Source organism: Choloepus didactylus, chromosome 7, assembly GCF_015220235.1.
Source record: "Choloepus didactylus isolate mChoDid1 chromosome 7, mChoDid1.pri, whole genome shotgun sequence".
Classification (NCBI taxonomy): domain Eukaryota; kingdom Metazoa; phylum Chordata; class Mammalia; order Pilosa; family Megalonychidae; genus Choloepus; species Choloepus didactylus.
In genome coordinates, this window is record NC_051313.1 from 66,732,570 (window position 1) to 66,756,455 (window position 23,886).

Below are 23,886 nucleotides of genomic sequence, written 5' to 3' on the forward strand. Positions count from 1 at the left end.
CCATGGAAACAATCAGAAGGCTCCAACTTAATCAACACTAATACCTCTGCCCCTATAAGACTGCATTAAAGAATATGGCTTTTTTTCTGGGGGACATAATACGTACAAACCAGCACAACCCCCAAAATCTGAAAGCAGTGACATGAACAGATATTTGCACACTTATGTTCATAGCAGCATTGTTCACAATTGCCATGAGATGGAAACAATCCAAATGTCCTTCAGCAGATGAGAGGATAAACAAAATGTGGTATATACACATGATGGAATACTACACAGCAGTAAGAAGGAATGAGGTCATGAAACATATGACAACATGGATGAACTTTGAAGGCATAATGCTGACACAAAAGGAGAGGTATTACATGTTACTACTAATGTGAATTCCATGGTAAATATAAAATAAGTGTCTTAAAATGTAGAATATAGGGGCCTAGAGATAGACAGAAGCTAGTGAAGTGGGAAAGATAATCTAATATGTACAGATATGATAATGAAGTCTAACTTAATGGTTTTGGAATGGTCACTGTGATTATGGTACGTTAAGGGGATTATAAGTATCAGTGATTCATTGAAGGCAAACATGTTTCTAAAAGATTGTTTAAAGGCATGTAACCCACAGAGTAGCACCACCAACCTAAATAAGTGTTAGCATGATATCCTTATAAGGTATGACACTGTTGCAGAGGGTTAACAACAGAGTGGTATGGAAAAACTACCCATTACATATTATAGACTATATTTAATAGGAATATTTTACCAACACTACACTAATACTAGGGATGAATAGTTAGCAGCTGCTAAGAACTCTGGGGTGTTTAATGTTATGATAATTGTTTAAAGTTGAGAGTGATGATTGTACAACTAAGTGAAGATAATGTAAGGAACTGTTTATCTTGGAATAGAATATATATTAAGTAAGGTTAGGAACCCACTACCTAGTAAATCAAGCCCTCTACTTGAAGCTTATTCTTGTGTAATTTAGGTTTGTAAATGAGAGGCTGAGCCCTCCTATAATTATGACTAAGAGTCACCTCTAGGGAACCTCTTTTGTTCCTCACATGTGGCCTCTCTCTAAGCCTGACTTGACAAATAAATACATTAACCTCCCCACCATGAGACACACAACTCTCCCTTGCAGCATGGGACATGACTCCCAGGAATGAGCCTGGCCCTGGCAGCAAGGGACTGAAAATGCCTACTTAACCAAAAGTAGGAAAGAAAAATATAAACTGAGGTCACAGTGGCTGAGGGATCCCAAATAGAGTTGGGAGGCTATCCTGGGGGTTTCTCTTATGCAAGATCCAGATAAACATCCTAACTGGCCACAGTATGCCATGCCCTTACCAATAGTTGACCCCAAATACCTAAGTCCCTACCTAAGATTCTATAAAGATTCACTCACTAAGTTTTTTTTTTTTTTTTTTTTTTTTTTTTAAAAAAAAAAATGTTTATTGATAATAAAATAGAAGAGCTACCTTTTACAAAGTAAATACAAGTCCTGAACATAGTGGATGTTAAATAAATATTAAATTGACAATTGTATTATCCCATTTAATCCCCCAAACAATTAGATGAAGTAGGAATAATTATTTTGATTTTACAAATTAAAATAATTAGCAACTTGTGCAAGTCCATATAACCATAAAGTTTTTTTTTTTTTTTTTTTTTTTTTTTGACAGTGAATGGTTCTTTGGCTCTTTGCTGCCTTTATTTTTTTTTTTTAATCATCATTTTATTGAGATATATTCACATACCACGCAGTCATACAAAACAAATTGTACTTTCGATTGTTTACAGTACCATTACATAGTTGTACATTCATCACCTAAATCAATCCCTGACACCTTCATTAGCACACACACAAAAATAACAAGAATAATAATTAGAGTGAAAAAGAGCAATTGAAGTAAAAAAGAACACTAGGTACCTTTGTCTGTTTGTTTGCTTCCCCTACTTTTCTACACATCGATCCATAAACTAGACAAAGTGGAGTTTGGTCCTTATGGCATTCCCAATCCCACTGTCACCCCTCATAAGCTACATTTTTATACAACTGTCTTCGAGATTCATGGGTTCTGGGTTGTAGTTTAATAGTTTCAGGTATCTACCACCAGCTACCCCAATTCTTTAGAACCTAAAAAAGGTTGTCTAAAGTGTGCGTAAGAGTGCCCACCAGAGTGATCTCTCGGCTCGTTTTGGAATCTCTCTGCCACTGAAGCTTATTTCATTTCCTTTCACATCCCCCTTTTGGTCAAGAAGATGTTCTCCATCCCACGATGCCGGGTCTACATTCCTCCCCGGGAGTCATATTCCACGTTGCCAGGGAGATTCACTTCCCTGGGTGTCTGATCCCACGTAGGGGGGAGGGCAGTGATTTCACCTTTCAAGTTGGCTTAGCCAGAGAGAGAGGGCCACATCTGAGCAACAAAGAGGCATTCAGGAGGAGACTCTTAGGCACAAATACAGGGAGGCCTAGCCTCTCCTTTGCAGCAACCGTCTTCCCAAGGGTAAAACTTATGGTAGAGGGCTCAACCCATCAAACCACCAGTCCCCTATGTCTGTGGTCATGTTAGCAACCATGGAGGTGGGGTAGGCGAATACCCCTGCATTCTCCACAGGCTCCTCAAGGGGGCACTACATCGTTTTTTTTTTTTTTTTTTTTTTTTTCCTTGTTTGTCTTTTTTTTTTTTTTTTTTTTTAACTTTCCCTTCTTTTTTCAAATCAACTGTATGAATAAAAAAGTTAAAAAGAAAACAAACATACAATAAAAGAACATTTCAAAGAGACCATAGCAAGGGAGTAAGAAAAAGACAACTAACCTAAGATAACTGCTTAACTTCCAACATGTTCCTACTTTACCCCAAGAAAGTTACATACTATAGCAACATTTCAGTGAACTTGTTCCTACTACATCCATCAGAAATTAACAGACCATAGTCATTTCTGGGCATCCCCAGAACGTTAAATAGCTTATCTGTTCTTCTTGGATTATTGTTCCCCCTTCCTTAATTGCTCTCTACTGCTAGTTCCCCTACATTCTACATTATAAACCATTTGTTTTACATTTTTCAAAGTTCACATTAGTGGTAGCATATAATATTTCTCTTTTTGTGCCTGGCTTATTTCGCTCAGCATTATGTCTTCAAGGTTCATCCATGTTGTCATATGTTTCACCAGATCATTCCTTCTTACTGCCGCGTAGTATTCCATCGTGTGTATATACCACATTTTATTTATCCACTCATCTGTTGATGGACATTTGGGTTGTTTCCATCTCTTGGCAATTGTGAATAATGCTGCTATGAACATTGGCGTGCAGATATCTGTTCGTGTCACTGCTTTCCGATCTTCCGGGTATATCCCGAGAAGTGCAATCGCTGGATCGAATGGTAGCTCTATCTCTAGTTTTCTAAGGAACTGCCAGACTGACTTCCAGAGTGGCCGAACCATCACACAGTCCCACCAACAATGAACAAGAGTTCCAACCTCTCCACATCCCCTCCAGCACCCGCAGTTTCCCGCTTGTTTAATGGCAGCCATTCTAACCGGTGTTAGATGGTATCTCATTGTGGTCTTAATTTGCATCTCTCTAATAGCTAGTGAAGCTGAACATTTTTTCATGTGTTTCTTGGCCATTTGTATTTCCTCTTCAGAGAACTGTCTTTTCATATCTTTTGCCCATTTTATAATTGGGCTGTCTGTACTATTGTCATTGAGTTGTAGGATTTCTTTGTATATGCAAGATATCAGTCTTTTGTCAGATACATGGTTTCCAAAAATTTTTTCCCATTGAGTTGGCTGCCTCTTTACCTTTTTGAGAAATTCCTTTGAGGTGCAGAAACTTCTAAGCTTGAGGAGTTCCCATTTATCTATTTTCTCTTTTGTTGCTTGTGCTTTGGGTGTAAAGTCTAGGAAGTGGCCTCCTAATACAAGGTCTTGAAGATGTTTTCCTACATTATCTTCTAGGAGTTTAATGGTACTTTCTTTTATATTGAGATCTTTGGTCCATTTTGAGTTAATTTTTGTGTAGGGGGTGAGGTAGGGGTCCTCTTTCATTCTTTTGGATATGGATATCCAACTCTCCCAGCCCCATTTGTTGAAAAGACCATTATGGCTCAGTTCGGTGACTTTGGGGGCCTTATCAAAGATCAGTCGGCCATAGATCTGAGGGTCTATCTCTGAATTCTCAATTCGATTCCATTGATCTATATGTCTATCTTTGTGCCAGTACCATGCTGTTTTGGCAACTGTGGCTTTATAATAAGCTTCAAAGTCAGGGAGTGTAAGTCCTCCCACTTCGTTTTTCTTTTTTAGAGTGTCTTTAGCAATTCGAGGCATCTTCCCTTTCCAAATAAATTTGATAACTAGCTTTTCCAAGTCTGCAAAGTAGGTTGTTGGAATTTTGATTGGGATTGCATTGAATCTGTAGATGAGTTTGGGTAGAATTGACATCTTAATGACATTTAGCCTTCCTATCCATGAACATGGAATATTTTTCCATCTTTTAAGGTCCCCTTCTATTTCTTTTAGTAGAGTTATGTAGTTTTCTTTGTATAGGTCTTTTACATCTTTGGTTAAGTTTATTCCTAGGTACTTGATTTTTTTAGTTGCTATTGAAAATGGTATCTTTTTCTTGAGTGTCTCTTCAGTTTGTTCATTTCTAGCATATAGAAACATTACTGACTTATGTGCATTAATCTTGTGTCCCGCTACTTTGCTAAATTTGTTTACTAGCTCTAGTAGGTGTATCGTTGATTTCTCAGGGTTTTCTAGATATAAGATCATATCATCTGCAAACAATGACAGTTTTACTTCTTCTTTTCCAATTTGGATGCCTTTTATTTCTTTGTCTTGCCGGATTGCCCTGGCTAGCACTTCCAGCACAATGTTGAATAACAGTGGTGACAGCGGGCATCCTTGTCTTGTTCCTGATCTTAGAGGGAAGGCTTTCAGTCTCTCACCATTGAGTACTATGCTGGCTGTGGGTTTTTCATATATGCTCTTTATCATGTTGAGGAAGTTTCCTTCAATTCCTACCTTTTGAAGTGTTTTTATCAAAAACGGATGTTGGATTTTGTCAAATGCTTTTTCAGCATCTATTGAGATGATCAATTGATTTTTCCCTTTCGAGTTTTTAATGTGTTGTAATACATTGATTGTTTTTCTGATGTTGAACCATCCTTGCATGCCTGGAATGAACCCCACTTGGTCATGGTGTATGATTTTTTTAATGTGTCTTTGGATTCGATTTGCAAGTATTTTGTTGAGGATTTTTGCATCTATATTCATTAGGGAGATTGGCCGGTAGTTTTCCTTTTTTGTAGCATCTTTGCCTGGTTTTGGTATTAGATTGATGTTAGCTTCATAAAATGAATTAGGTAGTGTTCCATTTTTTTCAATGTTTTGAAAGAGTTTGAGTAAGATTGGTGTCAGTTCTTTCTGGAAAGTTTGGTAGAATTCCCCTGTGAAGCCATCTGGCCCTGGGCATTTATTTGTGGGAAGATTTTTGATGACTGATTGGATCTCTTTGCTTGTGATGGGTTGGTTGAGGTCTTCTATTTCTTCTCTGGTCAGTCTAGGTTGTTCATATGTTTCCAGGAAATTGTCCATTTCCTCCACATTATCCAGTTTCTTGCCATACAGTTGTTCATAGTATCCTCTTATAATTTTTTTAATTTCTTCAGGATCTGCAGTTATGTCACCTTTTTCATTCATTATTTTGTTTATATGGGTCTTCTCTCTTTTTGATTTTGTCAGTCTAGCTAGGGGCTTGTCAATCTTGTTGATCCTCTCAAAGAACCAACTTTTGGTGATATTTATCCTTTCTATTGTTTTTTTGTTCTCTATGTCATTTATTTCTGCTTTAATCCTTGTTATTTCTTTTCTTGTACTTGGTTTAGGATTGGTTTGCTGTTCATTTTCTAGCTTCTTCAGTTGATCCATTAGTTCTTTGATTTTGGCTCTTTCTTCCTTTTTAATATATGCGTTTAGTGCTATAAATTTCCCCCTTAGCACTGCTTTTGCTGCATCCCATAGGTTTTGGTATGTTGTGTTCTCATTTTCATTCGTCTCTATATATTTAGCAATTTCTCTTGCTATTTCTTCTTTAACCCACTGATTGTTTAGGAGTGTGTTGTTTAACCTCCAGGTATTTGTGAATTTTCTAAGTCTCTGATGGTTATTGACTTCTAATTGTATTCCATTGTGGTCAGAGAATGTGCTTTGAATAATTTCAATCTTTTTAAATTTATTGAGGCTTGTTTTATGTCCCAGCATATGATCTATTCTGGAGAAAGTTCCGTGAGCACTAGAAAAGTATGTGTATCCTGTTGATTTGGGATGTAATGTCCTGTAGATGTCTGTTAAATCTAATTCATTTATCAGATTGTTTAGGTTTTCAATTTCCTTATTGGTCTTCTGTCTGGTTGATCTATCTATAGGAGAGAGTGATGTGTTGAAGTCTCCCACAATTATTGTGGAAACATCAATTGCTTCCTTTAGTTTTGCCAATGTTTCTCTCATGTATTTTGTGGCACCTTGATTGGGTGCATAGACATTTACGATTGTTATTTCTTCTTGCTGAATTGCCCCTTTTATTAGTATGTAGTGGCCTTCTTTGTCTCTCAAAACATCCCTGCATTTGAAGTCTATTTTATCTGAGATTAATATTGCTACACCTGCTTTCTTTTGGCTGTAGCTTGCATGAAATATTTTTTTCCATCCTTTCACTTTCAGTTTATTTGTGTCCCTGTGTCTAAGATGAGTCTCTTGTATGCAACATATTGATGGTTCATTTTTTTGATCCATTCTGCGAATCTATATCTTTTAATTGGGGAGTTTAATCCATTTACATTCAACGTTAAAACCGTGAAGGCATTTCTTGAATCGGCCATCTTATCCTTTGGATTATGTTTGCCATATTTTTCCCTCTCTCTATTAATATCCTTTATTGTACCCATACCGAATCTCTTTAGTACTGAACCTTTCTCCAAGTCTCTCTGTCCTGTCTTTGTTTCTCTGTCTGTAGGGCTCCCTTTAGTATCTCCAGTAGGGCAGGTCTCTTGTTAGCAAATTCTCTCAGCGTTTCTTTGTCTGTGAAAAATTTAAGCTCTCCCTCAAATTTGAAGGAGAGCTTTGCTGGATAAAGTATTCTTGGCTGGAAATTCCTCTCACTCAGAATTTTAAATATATCGTGCCACTGCCTTCTCGCCTCCATGGTGGCTGCTGAGTAGTCACTACTTAGTCTTATGCTGTTTCCTTTGTATGTGGTGAATTGCTTTTCTCTTGCTGCTTTCAGAACTTGCTCCTTCTCTTCTATGTTTGACAGTGTGATCAGTATATGTCTCGGAGTGGGTTTTTTTGGATTTATTCTATTTGGAGTTCGCTGAGCATTTATGATTTGTGTATTTATGTTGTTTAGAAGATTTGGGAAGTTTTCCCCAACAATTTCTTTGAATACTCTTCCTAGACCTTTACCCTTTTCTTCCCCTTCTGGGACACCAATGAGTCTTATATTCGGACGTTTCATATTATCTATCATATCCCTGAGGTCCATTTCGAGTTTTTCAATTTTTTTCCCCATTCTTTCTTTTATGTTTTCATTTTCCATTCTGTCATCTTCCAGGTCACTGATTCGTTGTTCAACTTCCTCTAGTCTTGTACTATGAGTGTCCAGAATCTTTTTAATTTGGTCAACAGTTTCTTTAATTTCCATAAGATCATCCATTTTTTTATTTAGTCTTGCAATGTCTTCTTTATGCTCTTCTAGGGTCTTCTTGATTTCCTTCATATCCCGTACTAGGGTCTCATTGTTCATCTTTAGTTCTTTGAGTAGCTGCTCTAGGTGTGTCTCTTCTGGTCTTTTGATTTGGGTGCTTGGGCTTGGGTTATCCATATCGTCTGGTTTTTTCATATGCTTTATAATTTTCTGTTGTTTTTGGCCTCGTGGCATTTGCTGACCTTGATAGGGTTCTTTTAGGGTTTGTAGACCAGTTGAAGTCCTTATCTCTAATTTATCAGATCTACAGCTTCGTGGAGTACACTTTCTCTAACTAACCAGCAGGTGGCGTCCACGAGCCACCTGTTCTCCACAAGCCAGATCTCCCCTGCTTAGCCTTTTTGGTGAGTGGGGGAGTGAGTCTTGTGGGGCCCAATTGGTGTCCCAAGCTTGCGTGTGTAGTTGGTGTTGCCTGCCCTGTATGTGGGGCGTGTTTCTGGGCAGTCGGGGAGGGGGGGTGGCCCTAACAATCAAATCTCCCTGATGATCCTAGAGTTTTAAAGCTACTGCAATAGTCTAATCCTTCAGTTCAGTCCTGCCACAGTTTGTCTCTGCCACTGACCCACAAGTCTTTGGTATTGGCGTATGGCTCCTGAGACTTGCAAGTGGGCCCCTCTTCCAGGCTGTGCACCCCGGGTCCTCTGTTGAGGGATGACTGTGCTATGTCGCAGGTGAGTGCCGTCCCCCCAGGGCAGTTCTGGGCTGCTGGGCTGTGTTGGGAGGCTCCCAGTCTGCTCAAATGATGGCTGAATGGGGCTCTGTTAATTCACACTGCTCCCCCTTCCCAGCTCTGGGACATTCAGCTGAGGTTGCAGGGAAGGCTAATGTCCACGCCCAGTTTTGTGGTGTGTGCCTGTTATTTGAAGCACTTCCGTCACACTGGGTTGTCTGGGGCAGCTCTGGGCTATGGGGCTGGCGATGGGCAGGAGTGTTTCCTGTCCACCAGGATGGTGGCTGTGAGCGGACACCCCCCTTTTCTTGGGAAGTTGTGTTGTTTAGTGAATTTTCTCAGCCACTGGATTATTGCCTTTTGTCTCAGAGCTCTCTTAGTTCTGCTCTTGACTTGACGTGCCCAAATTTCAATTCTTTGAAGCTTTCTGTTTTGAGCTTCTTAGAGTAATTGTTTTAGAAAAAGCAAAAAGGATTTAAAAAAAAAAAAAAAAAAAAAACGGCCCTCCTCAGAGATCTAATGGGTTATTGAAATGCTAATAGACAAAGCAACCAGGGCCATTAAGGAAAAGTGCCCAGGGCAGAGAGATCAGCCTTGCTTCGGGATTTGCATATGCGCCTCAAGGCCTGATCTCCGCCCTTCCCCTTTCTGTGTTCACCAGAACTCCAAAAATCCTCTGCTTTTATTTTGGAGTTTTTCGTGTTGTTTTTTTTCTATGCCTGTCTCCTCTCTGCTGGGCTGGCTGCTCTCAGAGTCTCTGGTGTGTGGCCTCAGTCTATCTATGGTTGGAGTTTGAATCAGTAGAATGAGTTTCCGGTAAGAGCAGCCACTGCAATTCTCCCTTCTCCTTCCTGGAGCTGACAGCCCCTCCTCCCCCGGGACTGAGCCTGGCAGGGAGGGGCGCGGGTCCCCTGGCCGCAAAAACTTACAGATTTCGCTGGTCTCAGCAGTTCCACGTTTTCATGAGTGTTGTATGAAGTATGCCCAAAGACAGATTGCTCTGTGGTGTCCAGTCCACGCAGTTCCTGGCTTTTTTTCCACTCACTAAGTTTTATCTTTCAGAAACTTAAATCCACCAGTGTGTTCCTATGCTGGGCAAGTCCTAAAATCTAGAGGCAACAGCCTCTCTAAGAACAACAATCATATGCAGCCCCCTTCCTCTTCCTCATACTGTTGACATCCCCATTCAATATGAAAAAGTTAGGTGGTCACTGCCTGGACATCCCTGAAGATGGAGAAAGAGATTAAGTGAGAGGAAGAAGTAGCGACTGACAAGATAAGATTTAAATAAGGTGATGAATACTGAAACTATAGATAGATAGATAGATAGATAGATAGACAGATAGATAGATAGATAGACAGATAGATGCTGGGGTGTTGGAATAGCTGGAAGGAGGTAAATGATATGGTGGAACTTTAACCTATAGCATTGTTTGAAATTTACTTTACAGTGACTCATTGAATTGTGCTTCGAAAGTCTTCACCTTTCTCTATATACCCTGTATTTCATAATAAGGAAAGAACTGCAGCTGTGGAACTGTAACCAATAACAATTTTTGAAATTACCTATATAACTGCTTGTTCAGCTGTACATCAAAAGTTAACACCTTTCTGTATGTGTGTTATATTTTACAACAATGAAAATAACAGATGTTGTGGAACTGTGACCCATGACATTCTTTGAAATTTTCTAACTACTTGTTAAATTGTAGTCTGATAGTTATCACTGTTATGTATATATGTTAAAGTTCACAATAAGAAATGCATTAAAAAAAGAACCAAACAGAAATGCTGGAACTGAAAGTTACACTACCTGAAATGAAAATGTCACAAGTGTGATGTAACAACAGATTTGAGCAGTCAGAAGAAAAGATTAGAGAACTTGAAGACAAGCCTATTGAAATTATCCATTGTGAGGAGCAGAAAGAAAAAATAATGAAAAAAAATGAACAGAGCCTGAGGGATTCATAGGGTACCATTAACTGTACCAACATATGCATCATTGGAGTCCCAGAAGGACAAGAAGGACAGAGAAAGGGGAAGAAGGAGTATTTAAGGAAATAATGGCCCCAAACTTCCCAATTATGATAAAAGGCATGAATATACACATCCAGGATGCTCAAGAAACTAAAAAAAAAAAAAAAATAGATCCATACTGCACCATGTTGTAATCAAACATCCAAATGACAAAGCTAAAGAGAGAATTCTGAAAGCTGCAAGAGAGAAGCAAAGTGACATGTACAGGGGAACTTCAATAAGATTAGGTGTTGATTTCTCACCAGAAACCATGGGAGTCAAGAAGGCAGTTGGAAGACATACTTAAAGTGCTGAAAACAAAAATTGCCAACCAAGAATTCTGTATCTGGCAAAACTACTTTTCATAAATGAGGGAGGAATTAAGACATTCTCAGATAAATAAAAACTGAGGGTCTCTGTCTCCACTAGACCAGCCCTACAACACATGCTAAAGGGAGTACTGCATGTTGATAGAGGAGAATGCTAGACAATGACTGAAGCCACATAAGAAACAAAGAACTCTAGTAAAGATAATGACAGGGGTAAATAAAGTACAAATACTATTATATTATTTTTATTTGTAACTCTACTTTCTACTTCCTACAGGATCTAAAATGCACATGCAAAAAATATAATGACAAATCAATGGTTCGGGACTAATAATGTATACATATGTAATTTGTGACATGAACTACATGAAGGTGATACCCCATAAAGGGGATACCCCATAAAGGGATGTAGTGTTACAAGAATTTAGTTTATGTATGCTTTTGAAATTAAGTTGGTACCAAAGCAAACAAGATTGTTATATATTTAAGATGTTAAATTTAAGCCCCATATTAACCACAAAGGAAATTTCTGAGAATACGCAAATTCATAGAGCCAGAAAGTAGAGTACAAGTTACCAGGAGTGGAGGAGAGGGGCAATTGGGACTTAATGCAAAATGAATATAGGGTTTCTATTTGGAGTGAAGGGAAAATTCTAGGAATGGATGGTGGTAAGGATACTGAAATATTATGAATGTGATTAATTCCACTTAATGTTATGCTTGGGAGGAGTTGGAATGGGAATATCTTTCTTGTATATATGTTTCCACAATTTAAAAAGAGAGAGAGAAAAAGAGAAATTAAAGAGATAATAACAATGAAATGCAGTGCATGATACCAGAGAGAATCTAAGAATGGCAGGAAAAAGGTTCAAAATTTAATTCCTAGGACATAAAAAAAATGGAATATATAATGTAAACTTTTTATGTGTTAAATTTTTTGAACTTGATATCTGCACTCTGTAGGAAATGTCCATGGAAGTATTATGTGTTCAAGGAGTATGATATGAGCAACCTGCTCTCAAATATTCAGAATATATATATACATATATAGAGAGAGAGCATGATATGGCAAAGGTGGCAAAATTTAAAAATTGGTGGATCTGGATACCTGAGCAGGGTGGGGTATATTGGAGTTTTCTATATGGAGTTTGTATTTTTATTGCAACTGTTCTGTAATTTAGAAATTATTTCAAAATATAAAGTTTTCTTAAAAGACATGATCCAACTATTTGCCGTATATATATGAAATTAGCCTTAAATTCAAAAGACACAAGGAGATTGATGAAAGAATGGAGAAAAATATACCATGCAAACAGTAACCAAAAGAGTTCAGGGATAGCTATACTGATATCAGATAAAATAGACTTTGTCTGAAAAACTGCTACAAGGGACAAAGAAGATCATTATATATAATGATAAAGGGGTCAATTCAACAAGAAGACATAACAATTGTAAATACATATGCACCTAGCAGTAGAGCCTCAAAATATGTAAAACAAATACAGATTTGAAGGGAGAAATAGAAAGTTCTACATTGATAGTAGGAGACTTTGATACACCACTTTCAAAAATGGATAGAATTTCTCACACAAGGTCAATGAGGAAATGGAAGATTGAATGACACTATAAACCAAACAGACCTAATAGACATATATAGAATATTTCATCCAACAACATCAAAATACACATTCTGTGTGGCGCGGCTGCCCCGGAGTCGGGTAGGAACGGTGCCCCCTTCCCCGCTTTGGGGCTGGCCCGCCGGGAGGTGGCGGGGTTGCGCTGTGCCCTGCGCCTGGGCGCGGCGGAGGGGCGGGTGGGCCTCAGGGTGGCGGCGCCTCTGTGACTGGGACGTTGGGGTGGGATAGGTGAGGCGGTCGGTCTGGTGAGCAGGATGCGTGGAGGTCGCATTCGTCCGTGCTTTGCGCTGTTCTACCGTCGGGAGATCAGAGGGTGCAGTGAGGCCCCCGCCCTCGGGCATGTGGACCACAGAATGTCACACCCAGGCTATCCCCCCACTGGCTACCCACCTTTCCCTGGATATCCTCCTGCAGGTCAGGAGTCATCTTTCCCCCCTCCGGGTCAGTATCCTTATCCTAGTGGCTTTCCTCCTCTGGGAGGAGGTGCCTACCCATCAGCACCAAGTAGCAGCTACCCAGGAGCTGGAGGCTACCCTGCCCCTGGAGGTTATCCAGCCCCGGGGAGCTATCATGGTGCTCCACAGCCAGGAGGGGCCCCATCCTATCCTGGAGGCCAGGGATTTGGAGCCCCAGGTGGAGCAGGCTTTTCTGGCTACCCACAGCCACTAGCACAGTCGTACGGCAGTGGCCCGGCACAGATCCCCATACCAGGTGGCTTTCCTGGAGGGCAGATGCCTTCTCAGTATCCTGGAGGACAGGTCTCCTACCCTAATCAGCCTGCTGCAATGATTCAGGGCACTCAAGGAACAATCTGACCAGCTGCTAACTTTGACGCCTTGAAAGATGCAGAAATTCTCCGAAAAGCGATGAAGGGTTTTGGGACAGACGAATAGGCAATTATAGATGTTGTAGCCAACCGTTCCAACGATCAAAGGCAAAAAATTAAAGCAGCTTTTAAGACCATGTATGGCAAGGATTTAATCAAAGATCTCAAATCCGAGTTAAGTGGAAATATGGAAGAACTGATCCTTGCTGTTTATGCCATCTACGTATTATGATGCCTGGAGTTTACGGAATGCAATGAAGGGAGCAGGAACTCAGGAATGTGTCTTGATTGAAATTTTGTGCTCGAGAACAAATCAGGAAATCCGAGAAATTGTTAGGTGTTATCAATCAGAATTCGGACGAGACCTCGAAAAGGACATTAGGTCAGATACATCAGGGCATTTTGAACGTTTACTTGTATCCATGTGCCAGGGAAACCGTGATGAGAACCAGAATGTGAACCATCAGATGGCTCAGGAAGATGCTCAGCGACTCTATCAAGCTGGAGAGGGGAGGCTTGGGATGGATGAATCTTCCTTTAATATGATTCTTGCCACAAGAAGCTTTCCTCAGCTGAGAGCTACTATGGAGGCTTATTCCAGGATGGCTAATCGAGATTTGTTCAGCAGTGTTAGCCGCGAGTTTTCGGGATATGTTGAAAGTGGTTTGAAGGCCATCTTGCAGTGTGCCCTGAACCGCCCTGCCTTCTTTGCTGAGAGACTGTACTACTCCATGAAAGGCGCCGGCACCGACGACTCCACCCTGGTCAGGATTGTGGTCACTCGCAGTGAGATTGATCTTGTACAAATAAAACAGATGTTCTATCAGATGTTTCAGAAGACCCTGGGCACAATGATTGCAAGTGATACCAGTGGAGATTACCGAAGGCTTCTTATGGCCATCGTGGGCCAGTAGAAGGGATTTAAAAAAAAAAAATGGAGCTTTTCATAGCTTATTCTTCAAAGCACTGACTGATCTGCATGCAGCAATATCAACCGTCACCTAACCAAAAAAGCTTCTTACTAAGGACAGTGTCAGGGTAGTGTGTTCAGTTTGCACATATTGTTATTGCCTTAATTCTAAAGTTATTTTTTTCTCTACATACAATCAATGTAAAGCCACATCACAATGATGTAGTAATAATGCAGTGTTTGTAAAGCATAATTCTTAATCAAGATGTCAAATTGAACAAAAATCATGCCAATATCTAATTCTGTGTAATAATATTGAATTGAAGAAAAAAAGGTCACTGAAAGCTCTGCCTTGCATAGTCCTGTTCCGTCTGTTGGACAGTATAGTTGGTAGTGTGCCAAAATTATTATTATTTTTTTAAATTTAACTCTTTTGACCTAGGAGAATACTTTGCATCTCATTTTGCATAAGTTGGTGTTCGGTATTCTTAAATACTTAACTTTCCTTGGAGAAACTAGATTAGTGTTACCTATAGCAACTTTTAAAAAGGGGATTAAAATGTCCTTATATGCATAAAATATGTGGCCTACTTTTATGCCTATTAAAACTCTAAAGGTCTTTTTTGGCCCTTGAGTTTTTAAAATGTGTATTTTTAAATGTATCTTTTAAAATATATATTTTAAATGTGTATTTTTAGACTGTAAAATTAGTCATTTAATCACAATCTAAGGAAGTGAAACTTGATACATAATAGGTGGTGCTCAATTAGTGACAAAGTGATTGAGTATTAAAGCATCTCCCTGGAATAATTGAATGCTGGCTCTTTGGAGGAGTAGTCTAGGAGCCCAGTTAGTGGCAGGTACTGCAGGGGGATTTCTAAACCCATTGGTTTATCTTCAGTGCCGAGGAATTCTTTATTGAGTATTTGGAGCATTACACAGTGTAGTTAGGGGAATTCCAAAGGAAGGAGGTTTGTAATCTAGTGGGGATTCTAAATAAAAATTAGGATACAAAGTTAGATTATAAATTCTGCCAAGGATAGGAATCTTATCTATTGTAGCACAGGGCTTCCTAGCACAAAGCAGATACTTAATAAAAATTTAGCGACTGCTTGTACTAAAAATTGAGGGGAAGATTAGTAAATATCAGTAGTAATTCAGTAAATACTTGTTTTATATAAGTACTGAGGGGTATGTAAAGTGGTATAAGATACAACCTTGTCCTTAGGAAGAGAGAGCTGTAGTGCAAGGCAAAAGCAAGATAAATGAGTAGAAGGAAGATGTGCTAAGGATAGATGCTATAAATTTTTAAAAACTTCCATTGAAAAAGTTAAGCTTTGATCTGTGTTTTGAAAAAGTAAATGATGGGATTTGGTAAAGACGAGAAGAGCGTAAAATACTAAGGGAAAAGGAAAGATGATCATTACATTTTTTAAAAACTATATTTAATTTTTTAAACTTCAAAAAAATTTTTAATTAAGATATTCGTATACCATAAAATTCACCCTTTAAAAAGTACGTAATTCAGTAGTTTTTAGTTTATTCACAAAGCTGTGCCCCACTGTCTAATTCCATAATGTTTTCATCCTCCTAAAAGGAAACCCCATACCCATTAGCAGTTGATCCCTATTTCTCCATGCCCCCAGGCCCTGGCAACTACAAATCTGTGTTCCAGCTCTATGGATTTGCCTATTCTGGACTTGTCATATGAATGGAATCATACAATATGTGGCCCTTGGTATCTGAATTCTTTCAGTTAGCATAAAGTTATGGAGGTTTGTCCATGTCATTGCAGGAATCAGTACTACAGTCCTTTTATTGTAAATTTCACATAGCCTAAAATTCACCATTTTAACCATTTTAAAGTGTAACAATTCAGTGGCATTTAGTACTCTCAAAATGTTGTGTCACCATCACCAGTATCCAGTTCCAGAGCATTTTCATCACCCTAAAAGGAAACCCTGTGCCTTTTAAGAAGGCAATCCCCATTCCCACCTTCCCTCAGCCCTTGACAACTGCTAACTGTGTTATGTATGTCTCTATGGGTTTGCCTCTTCTGTATATTTCATGTAAGTGGAATCATGCAATATGTGGTCTTTTGTATCTGACTTAATTCACTTAACAAAATGTTTTCTAGGTCATCCATGCTGTACCATGTATCAGCACTTCATTCCTTTTTGTGGTTGAATAATCTTCCATTGTATGGCTATACCAAATTTTGCTTATCTGTTCATCATTTAATGGACATCTGGATTGTTTCCACTTTTTAGCTATTGTGAATAATGCCGCTATGTACATTTGTGCACAAAATTTTGCATGGAGATATTTTTAGTTCTCTTTGAAATATAGATGTAGGAGTGGAGTTGCTGGATCATATGGTAACTTGATGTTTCAAGTTTCAAGAAACAGCCAAAGTAGCTGCACCATTTTATAATGCCACCAGCAATGGATGAGGTTTCCATTTTTCCTCATCCTCATCAGCACTTATTATTGTCTGTCTTTGATTAGAGTTATTCTAGTGGACGTGAAACAGCATCTGATTGTGGTATTGATTTGTATTTCTCTAATGACTATTGAAATTGAGCATCTTTTCATGTGCTATTGTCTATTTTCATATTTTCTTTGGATAAAGGTATATTTAAATCCTTTTCCATTTTTTTATTGTTATTTGTTGAGTTGTAAGAGTTCTTTATATATTTTGGATACTAGATCATTATAAGCTATGTAGTTTATAAATAATTTCTCCCATTTTATAGGTTGTCTTTTCACTTTCTTGATGATGTCTTTTGACATGCAAAAGTTTTTAATTTTGATGAAGTCTAATTTATCTATTATTTCTTTGGTTGCTTGTGCTTTTGTTGCTGTATCTAGGAAACCATGGCCTGATATAAACTCATGAAGATTTAGGCCTGTTTTCCTCTCTTTTTTTGTTTTTTTAAGTGCAATTTTATTGAGATATATTTACATACCAGATACAATTAGTGGTTCATAGTATCATCGTATAGTTGTACATTCATCACCACAATCAATTTTTGAACATTGTCATTAATACCCCCAAAATAAAAATAAGAATAAAAATAAAAACAGAACACCTAAAAAAAAAAAAAAAAAATACACATTCTTCACTAGTGTACACAGATCAATCTCCAGAATAGACCATACATTAGGTCACCAACAAATCTCAATAAATTAAAATATTTTTAAATCATACAATGTATTTTCTCCAACCACAATGGAATGAAGCTAGAAGTCAATAATGAGGGAGAAATGAAAAATTCACAAATATGTGGAAATTAAACAACATTCTCTTAAACAACCAATGAGTTAAACACGAAATCAGATGCAAAATTCTTGAGGCAAATGAAAACAAAAATGCAGCATACCAAAACTTATGGGATGTAGGAAAGGCTGCCTGAAAGGGAAATTAATAGCCCTAAATGGTTACATTAAAAAAGAAGAAATATCTCAAATCATAAATTTAACCTCAGAACCAGAGAATCTGGAAAAATGAAAGCAAATTAAACCCAATGTGAGCAGAACGATGGAAATAAAAAAGATTATAGCAGACATAATGAAATTGAGAATGAAAACACAATAAAGAAAATCAACAAAACCAAAAGTTGGTTTTTAAAAAGGATCAATAAAATCAACAAACTTTTAGGTGGAATGACAAGGAAAAAAAAAGAGGACACAAATAACTAAAATCATAAATAAAAGGGGGGACACTACTACCAACCCCACAGAAATAGGAAAGATTGTAAGAGGATGCTATAAAACACAGAACACCAACAAATTAGATAATCCAGATAAAATGGATAAATTTCTTAGAACACACAAACTACTTACACTGACTCAAGAAAAAATAGAGGTCTTAACAGACAAATAACAAGTAAAAGAATTGAATCAGTCATCAAAAAATCTCCCAAAAAAGAAATTGTACAGAGTTCCTATTTGGGATGTGGGAAAGTTTTGGTAATTGATGGTGGTGATGGTAGCACAACATTGTGAATACAATTAACTGCCCAGAACCAGACGGCTTTATTGGTAAACTTTATCAAACATTCCAAGAAGAAATAACACCAATCCTTGCTCAAATTCTTCCAAAAAAATTGAAGAGGAGGAACACTTCATAACTTATTATGCAAGGTGAGCATCACCCTAATACTAAAGCCAGATAAATATACAACAGGAAAAGAAAATTATAGTATCCCTTATGAATATAGATGCAAAAATCCTCAAAAAAAAATTGCTAGCAAACCAAATCCAACAGCAAATTAGAATAATTATACACCATGACCAAGTGGGATTTGCAGGGTGGTTTAATCAATCAATTAATGTAATATACCACTTTAAAAGCATGAAGGAAAAACCATGTGATTATCTTGATTGTTACAGAAAATGCATTTGACAAAATCCAGGACCTCTTCTTGATAAAAACACTTAGAAAACTGGGAACAGAAGGAAACTTCCTCAACATGAGAAAGGTTGTATATGGCTGGTTCACAGCACTGTGAACTGAAAATGGCTGAGGCTTTCTACACTGAGCCAAAAAAGAAACAGAAAGTCCCCTTCAGAGCTAGTCCTAGGTGACCTCCGGCTTTCCAAGAGAAATGATGGCATCAAAACAAAAAGAGAAATCATTTTGAATAGGAAAAAGCAAACAGGCCCAATCCAGGAATATGAGCTGCTTCTTTGGGTGTCCTATAGAGATTCCAATGAGGAAAAGAATTTGAAGAATTTTCTGAATCTCTTGAAGCCTCAATCATTATGGCTGCCTGGGCCAATGAAGATTATCAGAACAAAGGCTACCACATACTGTGGCAGCATGAATGGTGTCCTTCAGTGTGCTTATGAAGACGGCTACACCTAGTTTCCTCCCACATGCCTTGATCCCCAGAAATGCCAGCTTCACACATCAGGATCCTCCCAGAACTGACTGTCAACTCAGCAGCCTCAGCCAGAGTGTCAATTTCCAGGAAAGAACAAAAGTTTGGGGCATTTTCAAAATTAATGAAAAATTTACAAGAGATCTTTTGAATTCATCCTCTGCTATTTACTCCAGATATAAAACCAGAATTGAAATTCACCTTAAAGAAGCATACAAAAGAATTCAAGGTTTTGAGTCAGTTTGAGTCACTCAATTTCAGGTTGGAAGCATCATTGCTGGGTATGAAGTTTTTGGTTCCGGCAGCACATCTGAGCTGCTGTCAGCCATTGATCAGGTGGCTGAGAAGGCTCAGGCAGCCATTCAAAAGTTATTTCTACTAGAAGATGGCTCTTTCAGAATGTTTGCAAAAGCTCAGTGTAACAACATTGTCTTTGGATTTGGGTCCAAGGATGATGAGTACACCTTGCCCTGCAGTAGTGTCTACACTGGAAACATCACAGCCAGGTGCCAGGCCTCTGGGCGGCAGGTTGTCAGAGAGACCTGTGTGCTCTCTCAGATGGAGGAACTGAAGAAGGATATCAGTGCAATCACAGGCAATGCCACAGAAGCATCAGTATCATCCTTGGTGAGAAATCTTTCAGTCAGTGTTTAGCAAAGCCCATCAACAACATCTGGGAATCTGGCTTCAGTAATGTCAATTCTGGAAAATATTTCAACCCTGTTACTGGCAAGCCATTTCACAGTGTCTCATTCAACAATGGAGGATGTCATCAATAAAGCTGACCATGTACTTAATACAGCATCAGTAACCAATTGGACAGTATTACTGCAGGAAGAAAAGCATGTCAGCTCACGGTTACTGGAGACACTGGAAAACATCAGCATTCTGGTACCTCTGAAAGCTCTGCCTCTGAATTTTTCTTGGGAATTTATTAACTGGAAAGGGATTCCAGTGACCAAAAGCCAACTCAAGAAGTGTTACAGCTATCAAATAGAAACGTTCCCAAAAAATACCACTGTTCCCATCAGAGGCCTTGTTGTTAATTGGATCAGACCAATTCCAGAAGTTTCTCCCAGAAACTATTGTTAGCATGGCCTCATTGACCCTGAGGAACATTCTACCCATCAACAAAAATGGAAATGCTCAGATCAATAGGCCTGTGGTATTCGTGGTTATCCAAAACTATTCCATAAATGAAATTTTCCTGATTTTTTCCAATATAGAGTAAACCTGAGCCAACCTCAATGCGTGTTTTGGGATTTCAGTCAATTCCAGTGGAACAATGCTGGCTGCACCTAGTGAATGAAACTCCAGACACAGTGATGTGTCGATGTACTCACCTAACCTTCTCCACGCTGATGTCACTCTTTGTCCCCCGTGAGTTCATCCCCATTGTGAAATGGATCACCTATGTAGGGCTGGGTGTTTCTATTGCAAGTCTCATCTTATGCCTGATTATTGAGGCTCTGTTTTGGAAGCAGATTGAGAAAAACCAAACCTCTCATACATGCCATATTTGCATGGTGAACATAGCCCTGTCCCTTCTGATTGCTGATGTTTGATTTATTGTTGCTTCCACTGTGGACAACACTACAAACCCTTCTGGAGTCTGCATAGCAGCAGTGTTCTTTATGCACTTTTTCTACCTCTCTGTTTTTTTGCATGCTTGTACTTGGAATCCTACTGGCCTATCAGATCATCTTCATGTTCTATCACATGGCCATGACTTTGATGATGGCTGTTGGGTTCTGCCTGGGCTATGGGTGCCCTCTCATTATATCCGTCATCACCATTGCAGTCACACAACCTAGCAATGGCTATAAAGGAAAGATGCATGTTGGTTTAACTGGTCCAATACAAGCAAACCTCTCTTGGCATTCACTGTTCCCATGCTAATTATTGTGGCTATGAATTTGGTTGTGGTGCTGTTAGTACTAACAAAGCGCTGGAGGCCAGCTGTTGGAGAAAGACTGGACCAGGACAACAAGGCCACTGTCATCAGCACAGGGAAGAGCCTGCTTATTCTGACCCCTCTGCTGGGGCTCACTTGGGGGTTTGGCGTGGGAACAATGGTGGACAACCAGAGTCTGGCTTGGCATGTTATTTTTTCTTTATTTAATGCATTTCAGAGGTTTTTTTATCTTATGTTTTGGAATCCTCTTGGATAGTAAGCTGTGACAATTTCTGTCCAACAGTTGTTTCCATTAAGCTCTTGGATGCAACCATCTAAGCAAAACTCATCAGAGTTATCTACCAAACCCAAATTCTCAAAGACTTCCAACCCACTGCAACACAAAAGGCACTTACGTGCTTTCTTATCCTGGAGAATCCTCAAACAACGTCATATTAACTCAGTTTTTATCAAATGAATAAGGCTGGGAACCATAAAATCAAGGAAAATTTTTTGGAACAACTTCATATTTAAAGCCAACTGTTGGTGAAGAAATTATGCTTGGTATTAGATGGGATTTTTCTGATTTAGGAGGCTGAGAATAAAATGGAGAGTTCTCAGAGGCTTATCACTGCCCCCTTTATCTAAATTTAAATGGAGAGAAGATGGATTTTTCATGTGGTTTGATTCAGAGAATTGCTCCATAAATGCAAAAGAGGGTGTTTTGTTGGAGTTTATGTTAATTGCACCTGCCTCTCACTGACACAAAATACAGTGTCCTTTAAAAAAGCATTAGTCATGTAGCATTTCCAATTGTCTGGATTGGAGTGAGAAAACTTCATGAAATAGCCTTAGATAAACCGATGGGCTATTTTCACTTTCTTGTAAAAAAAAAAGTCACTGGTGAAAGTTTCCTGGAGAAAATGTGTTTCCCTCCCAAATTTTCTGGCTGGATTTTATGCTTGTTTTTGTAGTTTGCTTCTGTAATTTAACTTTAAAAGTTCATCAGAAGTAAAATGAAAAATTCCATTTCAAAAAAAAGAAAAGAAAAGAAAAGGTGTATATGAAAAACTTCCAGCTAACATCATACTCAATGGTGAAAGAATGAAAGCTTTCCTTCTATGATCAGGACAAGAAAGGGATGCCCACTGTTACCCTTGGGGTGACATTTAATACTTAAATGTACAGAGTTTCTATTTGGGGTGATGGAAAAGTTTTGGTAATGGATGGTGGTCATGGTAGCACAACACTGTGAAAAAATTAACAGCACTGAATTATGTATTTGCATGTGGTTAAAAGGGGAAATTTTAGGTTGCATATATAAAAAAATAACTTTTGGAGGGGAGGGGGCAAGATGATGGCATAGAGAGGAGTGGAATTTAGTTAGTTCTCTGGAACAACTAATGAACAACCAGGAACAACTAGTAAATAATTTGGAATAACTGCTTGGGAACAACTGTGACTGTCCACACATCATGCACCAACCTGGATTGGGAGGAGTGCCTGAGATCACAGCATGAAGTCTGTAACTAAAAGCTATGGACCCACACTGGGAGCCCTCTACCCCAATGGCAGGCTGACTTGCAGGACCTTGCTGTGGTAGAGAGTAGCACTCTCCCAGCAAGGGAATATAGCTTAACCAAGTTCCTACTGGGGTTTTAATTAAAAAATGTGAACTGCTGAATGCAAGCTGCAAACCCCAAGCAAGCAGACAGAGGCTTTTGGTGATGACTGACCTTAAGGAACCAAAGGACTCATCTGTCCTGGGAGGGGGAGCCCAGAAGACCAGGTGTTGCCTCTGGCCAATTAATGAGACTGGGGGTCCATGTGCTGGCTCTAGAAGGGGGCTTTCTGTCCTTTTTTCTCTCTCTCAACCTGGGGGGCTCAACAATTTTCAGTTCACAGCGCTCTGACCCTGACAGAGGTGGAGATAACAGAGTCAGAGAGACCACAATTCAAATGCAGATGTTAACTCCCTATGGGGTGTAACTTCCCTAAGAGTATGGAAGTGGGGCCCAGCTTTCCCTTCAGAACCAGACCCCAGAGCCTGGGGGAAAGCAGCAAAAACAGAAACTAAGGAGGCCACACCTCCTTACACCAGTCGAAATGACAGGCTGAGAGGTGCTGCCTGCTGGGCAGGTTAGGAAAGGCACAGGAGAGAGACCTCACGGGAAAGTCTGTCAAAATCTAAGACACACCCACGGGGAGATGTGAAACTGAATATAACCCCACTCTGAGATCTGAACCCATTCTGGTCTGGGAAAATCTGCTTACGGTAACCAAGGAAACCAGAAGCCTAGGCAACAGAAAACTACAATCTACACTGGGAAGAACAAAGATATGGCCCAAAGGAACAAACTTACACCCCAATCAAGATACAGTTGTTTACTGTTTCACTTTAATGAAACAATCTATTGAAGATTTTCAAAGAAATATATTAAATCAAATCAAAAACCAAATCAACAAGTTCAGGGAAGATATGGCAAAAGAGATAAAGGCTAAAAAGAAAAAACTGGGAGAACATAAGGTAGAAATCAAAAGTTTGAAAAAACACTGGCAGAAACTATGGAAATGAAAGGCACAACACAAGATATGAAAAACACAATAGAGACATACAACAGCAGATCTCAAGAAGCAGAAGAAAACACTCAGGAACTGGAGAACAAGACACCTGAAATCCTACACCCAAAACAACAAATAGGGAAAAGAATGGAAAAATATGAGCAACATCTCAGGGAATTTAATGACAACAAAGCACTTGAATGTACATGTCATGGGTGTCCCAGAAGCAGAAGAGAAGGGAAAGGGAAAAGAAGGAATAATTGAGGAAATAAGCAATGAAAATTTCCCATCTTTTATGAGGGACATAAAATTACAGATCCAAGAAGTGCAGCACACCCCAAACAGAATAGATATGAATAGGCCTATGCCAAGACAC

General features: G+C 38.9%; 2 pseudogenes; both read left to right on the top strand.

The window, feature by feature from the left end:
- Positions 1-12,496: 12,496 nt before the first annotated feature.
- Positions 12,497-14,217, top strand: LOC119539538 (annotated as a pseudogene).
- A 1,315-nt stretch (positions 14,218-15,532) lies between these two features.
- Positions 15,533-22,000, top strand: LOC119540596 (annotated as a pseudogene).
- The last annotated feature ends 1,886 nt before the right edge of the window (positions 22,001-23,886 follow it).